The sequence below is a fragment of the Geotrypetes seraphini genome, chromosome 1 (assembly GCF_902459505.1).
Source record: "Geotrypetes seraphini chromosome 1, aGeoSer1.1, whole genome shotgun sequence".
Lineage (NCBI taxonomy): Eukaryota > Metazoa > Chordata > Amphibia > Gymnophiona > Dermophiidae > Geotrypetes > Geotrypetes seraphini.
Window position 1 is genome coordinate 61,027,964 of NC_047084.1, and position 12,001 is coordinate 61,039,964.

The 12,001-nt window shown below is 44.7% G+C and overlaps 1 protein-coding gene across 11 annotated transcripts in view; it reads right to left on the bottom strand.

The window, feature by feature from the left end:
- GHR (growth hormone receptor) overlaps nt 1-12,001 on the bottom strand; it is a 436,004-nt gene that overhangs the window by 350,197 nt on the left and 73,806 nt on the right. The window contains exon 1 of one of the 11 annotated variants that reach the window (XM_033932066.1): nt 3,666-3,737. The exons of the other annotated variants lie outside the window; for them this stretch is intronic. The gene's annotated coding sequence lies outside the window, so the exon portion shown is untranslated. Of the gene's footprint in view, nt 1-3,665; nt 3,738-12,001 lie in introns of those variants that run through there. 11 annotated transcript variants of the gene reach the window in all.

Below are 12,001 nucleotides of genomic sequence, written 5' to 3' on the forward strand. Positions count from 1 at the left end.
CCTGTGTACCCCAATCTGCTCCACTACCAGAGCCTTGTCTGCCAAAGTTGCTACAGTTCCTGGGCAATGGTTTCCTTTTAACTCTACACTTGTGAAACCCATAATCTTCAATCAATTGATTTATTAACACCATTCAGATTATTGACTTGAATCAATTCATAAACTGTCACAGTATTCTAAATTATATGGGGGGGGGGGTCAGTTCAACCCATTTAGAAGCCAGTACAGTATTGGATATCTTATTTAATATCATAAGGTTATAAAATGGTTCTCTTAGCAATTCACCTAGAGCAGGGGTCCCCAAAGTCCCTCCTTGAGGGCCGAATCCAGTCAGGTTTTCAGGATTTCCCCAATGAATATGCATTGAAAGCAGTGTATGCACAAAGATCTCATGCATATTCATTGGGGAAATCCTGCAAACCCGACTGGATTTGGCCCTCAAGGAGAGACTTTGGGGACCCCTGACCTAGAGGCATAGGTTCATAATGAGGGACTTTATGGACTATCTACTTCATTAAATTATGTATGAACCTCACTTTTCCTCTTCAGAAATGTAAAACCACTCCATTGATATCAGGAACATTTGGAAACACACAAGATATAAACATGGTGTATGTTCAATAAGTATTGTGAGCATGATCTGAAGTTAAAAGAACCCTTCCTCCCCCCCCCAAACAAAGCCCTTGCTCACACTTAAATCACAGCCCTGCTTCTTTTCAATATCTAAGCAAACACTTTACACAGTTTAGCTTCACTAAATATAATGGGGAAAAGGTCAGGTTCATATACATACAGAACAATTTTTCCCAACCCTCTTCTGAAGGCAAACCTCGACAGTTAGGTTTTCAGAATTGCCTGCAACTCCAAAACCCTGCTGGTCAAAGTGATTGGCACAAGGTAGATTATCTTCAGGGTAATATCGTAAGGGCTCAAAGGAAGCACCAAAGGGAAGAACCAAATTCAGGTCTCAGAAAGGAAAAGAAGGGTGCAATGGAGACTGCAAATGAGCGACCCCCTTCAAAAACTAGGCTAACTTCCATATACTGCCAGGCCTTTCACCGTGCCCTGAAAACTGGAAAGGGCAGCCACATGGACTTTGGCAGAATTCAGTGCCAATCCTTGATCTAGACCTTGATACAGAAAAGAACTGGGAATCTGTGCCTTCCATGGTGACAGAGCCTGCTCAGCACACCAGTTTTCAAAAATTTTCCACACCTGCACATAAGCCAATGATGTGGAAGACTTCTGAGACTTAAGCAAGGTGGAAATCACTATGTATGAAAAGCCATGCCTAACTATATGCTGTCTTTCAAGGGTCAGAAGATATCTCGATTTTCCCTTTCCACTAGTCCCTGATGCAGAACCCAGCTCGGCCACCAGTAAGTAAATTAGATTTGCATGACCGACAGGCAAAATTGGAGTCACAGAAAGACAAGATAAGGCTTGCATGCTACTCTGAGCAAGAACTCCATGGACGACAAGTGAGGTAATAAACTTTGCGGACGATACAAAGTTATTCAGAGTAGTGAAGACGCAGGGGGATTGCGAAGATCTACAATGTGACATAATCAGGCTCGAGGAATGGGCTGCGACATGTCAGATGAGGTTCAACGTGACCAAGTGTAAAGTGATGCATGTTGGTAACAAAAATCTCATGCACAAATACAGGATGTCCAGGGCGGTACTTGGAGAGACCTCCCAGGAAAGGGGAGTTCTGATCGACAAGTCGATGAAGCCGTCCATGCAATGTGCAGCGGCGGCAAAAAGGGCGAACAGAATGCAAGGAATAATAAAGAAGGGGATCACAAACAGATCGGAGAAGGTTATCATGCCGTTGTACCGGGCCATGGTGCGCTCTCACCTGGAGTACTGCGTCCAGCACTGGTCGCTGTACATGAAGACGGACATGGTACTACTCGAAAGAGTTCAGAGAAGAGCGACTAAGATGGTTAAGAGGTTGGAGGAGCTGCCGTACAGCGAAAGATTAGAGAAACTGGGCCTCTTCTCCCGCGAACAGAGGAGATTGAGAGGGGACATGATCGAAGCATTCAAGGTACTGAAGGGGATAGACTTAGTAGATAAGGACAGGTTGTTCACCCTCTCCAAGGTAGGGAGAACGAGAGGGCACTCTCTAAAGTTGAAAGGGGACAGATTTTGCACAAACGTAAGGAAGTTCTTCTTCACCCAGAGAGTGGTAGAAAACTGGAACGCTCTTCCGGAGCCTGTCATAGGGGAAAACACCCTCCAGGGATTCAAGACTAAGTTAGACAAGTTCCTGCTGAACAAGGACATACGCTGGTAGGGCTAGTGTCAGTTTGGGCGCTGGTCTTTGACCAGAGGGCCGCCGCATGAGCGGATTGCTGGGCATGATGGACCACTGGTCTGACCCAGCAGCAGCAATTCTTATGTTCTTATGGAGGGAAGGCATTCAAGGGCTTCTCCTTCAGCCACAACTGAACCACGGCATCTATCTCTTATGATGCTGCCTCCCTTCATCAGCTGAAGTATCACTCTGGAGCATGGAGCCATTAAGTTTAACACTGGTCTACCTCTAGCTCTTGCTCTTACTCTCCAGGATCCAAATGGAAGCAACTAAGGAAGTCCACCTCTGCATTGTTCTTGTTTACTATATGAACCATTGACAGGGCCTGTAGGTGCCTTTCTGCCCAGCGGCAGAGACGTGCAGCTTCCTCTGTCACTGCCAGGCTCTGGGTGCTGCCTTGTTTGCTTATGTAATCCACCACCATGGCATTGTATGTCATCACCTGGACTATCTTTTTCTGAAGCTGGGAAAGGAACTCCATCAAAGGCCAGGAATACCACTTGAATCTCCAGGCAGTTGATGGACATGACAATTTCAGGGAGGACCAAGTTCCTGGGTCACCCAGACCAAGTGATGTGCTCCCCAGCTGAGGAGACTTGTATCAGTGATAACCACCACCTACTGTGTGGTTTTACCTTTCCAACAAGACTCTGAAGATGATACAAATAGTTCCACAGTCCACACAGGTTTGAGCCCTGGCAGAGAGAGACAAAAGGCGCTCAAAAACCAGTGAAACCAGAGTCTGCCTGAACAATAGAGCTGACTGTGCTCTCACCTAAGACACCACCTCCAAGGTCACCCAAGAGTTGCAAGTGGCCCCAAACCTTGGAAGTCAGTAGCATGTAGAGTCTGCATTTCAATGACTTTAGCTTGGCTGCTGAATCCTCCAGGAGGAAAACCATCCCCCAAGTTATGTTGAATTGAACTCCCAAGTACTCCAGGACCTGGGACGGGAGCAGGTGACTCTTCAGATCATTCACCACCCAGCCCAGATCTTTCAGGAAATCAATGACTATGCCATTTTGGTTTTCTAAATTTGTTTAATGATTCTTAATTGTATGCATAATTTTACATGATGTAATTTGTGGGTATGCCCACTGTTCTTTTACTGTAATTCGCAAAAAATTTGATTGTAGGTATTTGCGGAATAGAAAAATAAAATGTTACATTATAGCAGTGGCCTCCCCGGACTCCTCTGAGTCGACTGGGATCAACCAATTATCAAGCTAGGGATGCACCTGGATACTCTGGCACTTTATATGGGCCGCCACCACCACCATCACTTTAGAAAAGGTACGAGGGGCCAAGGCCAGAACAAAAGGCATTGAATATCTGGGCTCACCTCCAACTGTGCAACTTAGCTGAGCTGCCTCTTGCAGTCTATTGGCCCCTTTCACTGAAATAGCTGGAAAAAGTGAGCAGAATTATACAGTATAATATAGCAAGAAATAAACTCTGGGGGCTGCAAATGAAGACTCATAGCACTGTAGCCCAAAGGAAACTAGTTCAAAGGAGCAGGAGGAAACTTCAACTCCAAAAATAAAAGGCAGGAAAATACTCCTTCCATGCTGTTTACAGTCTCTCAGTGAGAAGTAACTTGAGTTGAAGCCTTGAAATGGTGCTACTGTTCACACATTTCACACATCTGATTCATCAACCATCTTGTTACTGTGTCTGATAAATTCTGTTTGCACAGATTTCAAAGGCTTGTTCTCAAATTGAACCCCAAAATACAAATTGCACTGGTCAACAAGCATTTTTCTACTGGAGTTCTGTCACCTGTACCTTAACAAGGGCCACATGCTGACTCTAAGGCCCTCTTCTATCAAACTGCGATAGCAATTTTTAGCGTGGCGAGCCGTGCTGCTCCCAACACTCATTGAGTTCCTAAGAGCATCAGGAGCAGCGCAGGCCATTCAGCGCAGCTCCCCGCGCTAAAAACTGCTATCGCAGTTTGATAGAAGAGGACCTAAATCTGAAAACAGTTTTCGTCTATCACATCCTGTTTTTAAGTTATGCGTCAGTTTGTGTTTATATCATTTTCGTCAATAATGCTACCGTGAAGCGTCAGTATTTTACTGTCTCTGTAACACAATACTGCATTTTAGGACAGCTCATCGATCACATATAATTTGAAAGTTTATACTAAAAAGTGATTGTGCTGCTTTTTCTACCTGTGAATTTTTATATTTTGTTTGTTTTTGTCTAAGATATTATAATTATTATGAACAGACGAGGTTGTATTAACCATCCTGATAATTTCTGTTATGTCTGCGGACAATTTATTGCACAAGATCAGCCAAAGAATCTATCCAACAGACTTCAAACTGCATACAAGCATTATTTTGGTTGTAAAGTTGGCGACCAGGATAAAGTGTGGGCACCTCATGTGTGCTGCACTGTCTGCTATTCCGGATTAACAGCATTCGTGCTGGTTGCTCAGAATTTTCTTGGTAATCACAGATCAGAGAATTATGCTGAGCTTGTGGAGAACATGGGTGCCAGAGTGTCACTTAAAATGTAAAACGTTTGCCTCTGAATGCTGTTTTGGTCATTGGGGTCCCACATGGAGTTAGAATTGTAGAAGAAACAAACAAAACTGCAGACTGTGTACAAGATGCAGGCAAAAATTTATTGTACCAAAATCAAAATGCAAATAAGTAAAATAAAACCCTTTTACCAATCAAGGGACCCGACACGGTCCGTGTTTCGGACAAACCTTCGTCAGGGGTCCATGGTGAAAAAGGTTGGGACATACCATAAAAAATGAAGATAAGTAACAAAGTGCCTGTATATTGTGTTCGCCAAGGATCGCTGCCTCAAGTAAAGCGTCTCAAGGAAGCAGTTTTGTTTGTTTCTCCTGCTTGGTTTTTTCTGCAGACAAAGTTGGACTTTCTCCTTTGTTTTGTTAGAATTGTAGAGAAAGTAGTTCAAAAATGGTAAATCTATGGAGTGATACAGGAATATATAATGCAAGATTTGCATAACAATTTATACAAACTGCTCTGCATTCACATGGTATGCAGGTGGCTTTACACAGGAAAAGCAAAACCTAGGTTTTATTTTAAATCAATATATTCTTCAGTCTGGCCTTCTGCCTCAGCAGTACTGCATGCTGCCGTGGACACCCGGATTCCAATCTCAGCCAGGCCCCTGCCAGCCAGGGCTAGTGCTGCCCTATCGGCACTTTTCATAGCCTCTGGGGGGTAGTAAGGGATCTTTACCTATCCAAAGCAGCAACAGCCTATTTGAAGGACATAACCCTAATCTTTAAATAGAAAACTGTTGCACAAACAGCTGCACTAAAAGGCGTCTGCTGTCTGCTATCCTCTCTGTTTACTAACTGTCTATTAAGATAAAGCTAGGTACAAAGTCTAGCAGTGTGCAATCAGTGCTGTGGCAGGGTTTCAAGCACCAGAGAACCAACTTGCTTCCAGGATTAGGTGAACAGATTCATTTATAAGATATTGTTCTGTTCAGCACACAGCGACATTTCTAATTGTATATTGATTTCAGCCTCTGCCTCCTGTTCTGTATCGATATATAAACTGAAAAAGGCAAATTTCAAGCAGGAGCTGACTCTAGTATCTTACCATAAGACACAACCTCTACTTGCTATATTCCAACAAAGTTTAATTTTTTTTAAATTAACTAATTTATATCCCGCATATCCTACAATTCTGCACTTAATTTAAAAAATCCTGCCCAACCAGACCCAAACGCACCCCCCTCACCCCTTGCCGGCAGCAGGAGACATACCCACTCTCTCCTGCTGCACTAAACTACCCCCTCACCCATCTCTGCCGCACCCCTCCCCCTTACCTGAACAGATGAGCTGGACAGAGATGGACATCCTCATGGCAACTGCTGCTGCTGCTTTGTCTAAACTGGGTATTCCCCTTCCCGGTGCATCTTGGGATGCACCAGGGAGGGTCCTGAGACTCTGATTGGCCCAGGGCGTTTAAGGCCCCTCCTATGGGATTGGGGGTGGGTAGAGACCTGGCACTACCAGATGTAATTCGAAATAGGCCCCATTCCTGTAAGCTCTGCCTTAACTGCACCAGCCTCAAACACTTATGATTTTAAAGTGTTTGAAGCTTGTGCGGATGAGGATGAAGCTTGCAGGAATGAGGCAGGGACAGGAATAGAACTTGCAGGTATGGGAAAATGAGTTCCCATGGGAACGGGAAAAATTTTGTCCCGTGCCATTCCCTATTTCATACAACATGTCCTGCTATCTTTAGGCAGTAATATTGCTCCCTTCTCAGGTACAGAAGGTGCCAGATCTTATAGGCCTGCAGAGGCCCCCCATCCCTCCTGCAGGGTTGCCAACTGCCAATTTTTCATCCAGCCTGTCTAGCTTCTGGCAGAGATTTAAAACTAGCAGCTTAAAAAACGTGGGGTTTCTTTATTTTTTGAGAAGCTGCTGGTTTTAAACTGGGCATGTGAGTTTGCATATTAAGACGGCACTACCAGTAAAAGTGACATTAGCAGTTGGCATTTAGATAACATAAGAACAAAAAAATTGCCACTGCTGGGCCAGACCAGTGGTCCATCATGCACAGCATTCCACTCACGCGGTGGGCCTCTGGTCAAAGACTAGCGCCCTAACTGAGACTAGCCCTACCAGCGTAGGTCCTTGTTCAGCAGGAACTTGTCTAACTTTGTCTTGAATCCCTGGAGGGTGTTTTCCCCTATGACAGACTCCGGAAGAGCGTTCCAGTTTTCCACCACTCTCTGGTTGAAGAACTTCCTTACGTTTGTACGGAATCTATCCGCTTTTAACTTTAGAGAGTGCCATCTCGTTCTCCCTACCTTGGAGAGGGTGAACAACCTGTCCTTATCTACTAAGTCTATCCCCTTCAGTACCTTGAATGTTTTGATCATGTCCCCTCTCAATCTCCTCTGTTTGAGGGAAAAGAAGCCCAATTTCTCTACTCTTTCTCTAACCCCTTAACCATCTTAGTCGCTTTTCTCTGGACTTTTTTGAGTAGTACCATGTCCTTCTTCATGTAAGGTGACCAGTGCTGTACGCAGTACTACAGGTGAGGGCGCACCATGGCCCGGTACAGTGGCATGATAACCTTCTCAGATCTGTTCGTGATCCCCTTCTTTATCACTCCTAGCATTCTGTTCGCCCTTTTCGCCACCGCCGTACATTGCATGGACGGCTTCATTGACTTGTCGATCAGAACTCCTAAGTCCCTTTCCTGGGAGGTCTCTCCAAGTATCGCCCTGGACATCCTGTATTTGTGCATGAGATTTTTGTTACCAACATGCATCACTTTACACTTGTCCACATTGAACCTCATCCGCCATGTCGCAGCCCATTCCTCAAGCCTGATTATGTGACGTAGATCTTCGCAATCCCCCTGCATCTTCACTACTCTGAATAACTTTGTATTGTCTGCAAATTTTATCACCTCGCTCGTCATACCTATGTCTAGATTGTTTATGAAGATGTTGAAGAGCACGGGTCCAAGCACCGAGCCCTGCGGCACCCTGCTGGTGATGCTCTTCCAGTCCGAGTATTGTCCATTTACCCCCACTCTCTGTTTCCTATGCTCCAGTCAGTTTTTAATCCACGTATTTCACCCTCGATTCCATGGCTCGCAATTTTCCAAAGTAGTCGTTCATGCGGAACCTTGTCGAATGCCTTCTGAAAGTCCAGATATACAATGTCGATCGGTTCGCCCTTGTCTATCTGCCTGTTCACTCCCTCGAAGAAGTGCAGCAAGTTTGTCAAACAAGATCTGCCTTTGCTGAAATTGTGCTGGCTGGTCCTCATCAGACCTTGTCCGTCAAGGTGATCAATGATGCGATCACTTATCAGCGCCTCTACCATCTTTTCCAGTACCGAGGTCAGACTCACCGGTCTGTAGTTTCCCAGGTCTCCCCTTGAACCTTTTTTGAAGATCGGTGTAACATTCGCCACCTTCCAGTCCTCCAGAATCTTTCCTGTTTATATCGACAGATTGGCTATTAGTTGAAGCAGTTCAGCTATGGTCCCTTTCAGTTCCTTGATGCCATCCGGTCCTGGGGATTTATCGCTCTTGAGCCTATCAATCTGCCTGCATACCTCTTCTAAACTGACCGTCAACCCTGTCTGTTTCCCGTTTTCACTTCCAACATATAGCCTAATGGGTTCTGATATGCTGTGTATATCCTCTTCGATAAATACAGACGAAAAAAACGTGTTCAGTCTGTTGGTGATTGCCTTGTCCTCCTTTAGCGCTCCCTTTATTCCTTGGTCATCCAACGGTCCCACTGCTTCCTTCACGGGTTGTTTCCCTTTAATATAGTGTAGAACAGCTTGAAGTTTTTCACTTCCTTGGCTATTTTTTCCTCGTAGTCTCTTTTGGCCCCTTTCTCTGCCTTATGGCACTTGCGTTGATGTTGTTTGTGCTTATTCCAGTTTTTGTCCGTTTTTGATCTTTTCCATTCCTTAAACGAGATTTTGTCGTCTCTGATTGCTTCCTTAACCTCTACAGTGAGCCACGCCGGTTCTTTATTCTTTTTCCTCTTTGATCCCTTGTTGATACGCGGTATATATAGATTTTGTGCCTCGGTGACTGTATCCTTAAAAACGGACCAAGCTTGCTCTAGCGTCTTTACAGTGTTTATCTTCTTCTTAATCTTCTTCCCCACCATGCATCTCATCCCTTCATAATTCCATTTTCGGAAGTTTAGCGCCGTGGCCGTCATTCTGGACCGATGTTTCACCCCTGTTTCCAGGTTGAAGTGGATCATATTGTGATCGCTGTTTCCCTGCGTCCCTTCTACTTCTACATCCTGTGCCGGTCCTCGCAACCCATTTAGATTTAAGTCCAAAATTGCGTTTCCTCTTGTGTTTTCCTTGACAAGCTGTTCCAGGAAGCAATCGCCTACAGTTTCCAGGAACTTGACCTCTCTAGCACAGCCAGAGGTGCCGAGGTTCCATTCTATCCCTGGATAGTTGAAGTCTCCCATGATAACTGCATTGCCTCCCTTACAGTTGCATTTAATCTCATCCGTCATTTCTTCAACAAATTCTTTGGACTGCCCTGGGGGGTCGGTAGTAGATGCCTATCCTCATTTCCAGTCCATTTGTTCCTGGAATTTTGACCCATAGAGACTCTAACTTTATCCGTCTGTTGTGGCATGTTCTCTCCAGTAGATTCAATTTCCTCTTTGACGTATATGGCAATGCCTCCTCCTTTTTGAGTCTCTCTGTCTCTGTGGTATACTGTGTATCCCGGTAGCACCGTGTCCCAGACATTTTCATTAGTCCACCAAGTTTCCGTGATGCTGATGATGTCAACGTTATCCTTTTGTGCAACAGCTTCTAATTCACCCATCTTATTTCTAAGGCTCCTTGCATTCGTGTACATACACTTGAGCTTGCAGCCTGTTCCCTTCTTGTGCTTCCTTCTCTCTTGTGTCCCTTTCGGTCTGTCTTGTCTGCGATCTGGTGAGTCTTTCCCTCCATCTTCCTGCACAGTATCCTCCGGGTATACTGGTTCCCGAATCATCGACTCTTTCTCTCTGTCGACTGTCGGCTTTCCCCTTCTTCCTAGTTTAAAAACTTCTCAACTTCTCTCTTGATGTTACTTGCAAGTAGCCTCGTTCCGTCTCTGCTGAGGTGGAGTCCATCCTTCCTGTATAGCTTGCTCTTCCCCCAGAACGCTGTCCAGTTGCACACAAAGTGAAATCCTTCTTCCTCACACCAGCACCGCATCTACATGTTAACTGCTTGTCATGATCTACCCTCCTAACAGCACACCCAGGGACAAACTTTCTTTTTAGGCAAGAAGTCTGCTGCCTGTGTCTTGCTACAGCCTCGTGGAAGTTGAACAAGGAACAATGAGTGAAAAGAAAGAAAATGGAGAAGGCAGAAGCTCCACTGAAGTATAAGGCCAAATGCCATGTTGCTACTGCCATGTTGCATCTCCAAGAGGCCAAAGCCTGCATTTTGTTACTGCCTCCTATCTCGCAATAGAGCATAGAGCGTGTACCAGTGCCTCTAAGCAGTTGAAACCTAAAATCTGTACCTCAGGGGGCTCTGGGGGATGTGTATGATTGGAGAGGTCCCTGAGAAATAGATCAAGACTTTGGGGGGGACTATTCTCTGAATGATGAATCATGTGTTTGAGCCTGAAGGGTGCTCTAGAGTTAGCTCAAGCTTATGTTAGCAATAGGGATGTGTAGCTCAAAAATGTTCATCTTCATTTTGTTTACCATATTGTTTGCAGCATTGTTCATTTTGTTTTGGTTAGTCTTCGTTTTCGCTTCAAGGGTAACATCATTAAGAGTACTCCCTCTTTGCACATAGGGGAGTGTGCAGTGGTTAGAGCTACAGCCCCAGCACTCTGAGGTTGTGGGTTCAAATCCTGCACTGCTCCTTGTGACTCTGGGCAAGTCACTTAATCCTTTAAAGTAGAGGCCGGTGGTGAGTGTTCTTTTTCTACACTTGTCTCTGACTAGTCAATACTTTTTCTATATTCTATGAGGGGAGTGGCCTCAGATCCCCGTGCGCTGTCAGCCAGTTAGCTATACAGCCGCACTAGAAAGGGAAACAACCTCATCGGCCCTTCTCCTCCTCCTGCCTGGCGTTCTGTTAAATGTGTTAAGTCTATAGTCCAAAAAAACTTAGCTCTGGCAGGGATGATGATTGTTCAGTTATTCATAGTTCAGCTGTTCAAATGGTTCTTTCCTGTTATCCTTGCTAGTCCGCTCCCGCCAACGTAAATGCTAGCTGGCGTTTCGCTGTATAGCTGCGTCAGGGCGGTGGACTCCTGTGCTAAGAAAAAAACATACAAACAGCGATGTCAGAGTAAGAATAGCAAAAAGGACACATTTAACAGAACGCCAGGCAGGAGGGGGAGAAGGGCCGTTGAGGTTGTTTCCCTTTCTAGTGCGGCTATATAGTTAACTGACTGACAGCGCACGGGGATCTGAGGCCACTCCCCTCATAGAATATAGAAAAAGTATTGACTAGTCAGAGACAAGTGTAGAAAAAGAACACTCACCACGGTCTCTACTTTAAAGGATTATATTTAACACAGAGGGGTATTAGAGATAGTATTTAGATTGATCTCTCTGCATCCTGCGTATATTATTGGATTTACAAGTCACTTAATCCCCCAGTGCCCCAGGTACAAGTACATTTGATAGAGTGTGAGCCCGTCAGGACAGATAGGGAAAAATGCTTGAGCACCTGAATAATTTGTAATTTCCATAGAATTGTAGGCTATGCGGAATATCAGTAAATAAAATAAAATAAATAGTGCGTACTATCATCGGCAAACCAAAGAATACAAAATGTGTTTTCTGTTCATTTTTGTTTGTTAACAACATTGCTGACAATTCCTTGTAAAAATCAGCCTACCCTAGTTAGCAGCAGCAGGAACTGTCAGGGCTTAGACCCCAGTTTGAAAAATGTTTGCCAAACTCATCCACAACAAAAAAAAAAAAAAAGGGGTTGACGACCCAGTCACTCCACAGTAAAGAGAGTCCAGAGAACAAAAACCAAAAGAGACTGTGGAGAGCGATGTTCTTGATGCTACTTTATTGGTGTATTATTCCAAGACAAAAAATACACATTCACATATGTTGCGGTGCAACAGGACCCAACACGGTCCGTGTTTCAGTGGACACGCCTTCCTCAGGGATCCAGATTGATGTAAATACACAAATGTG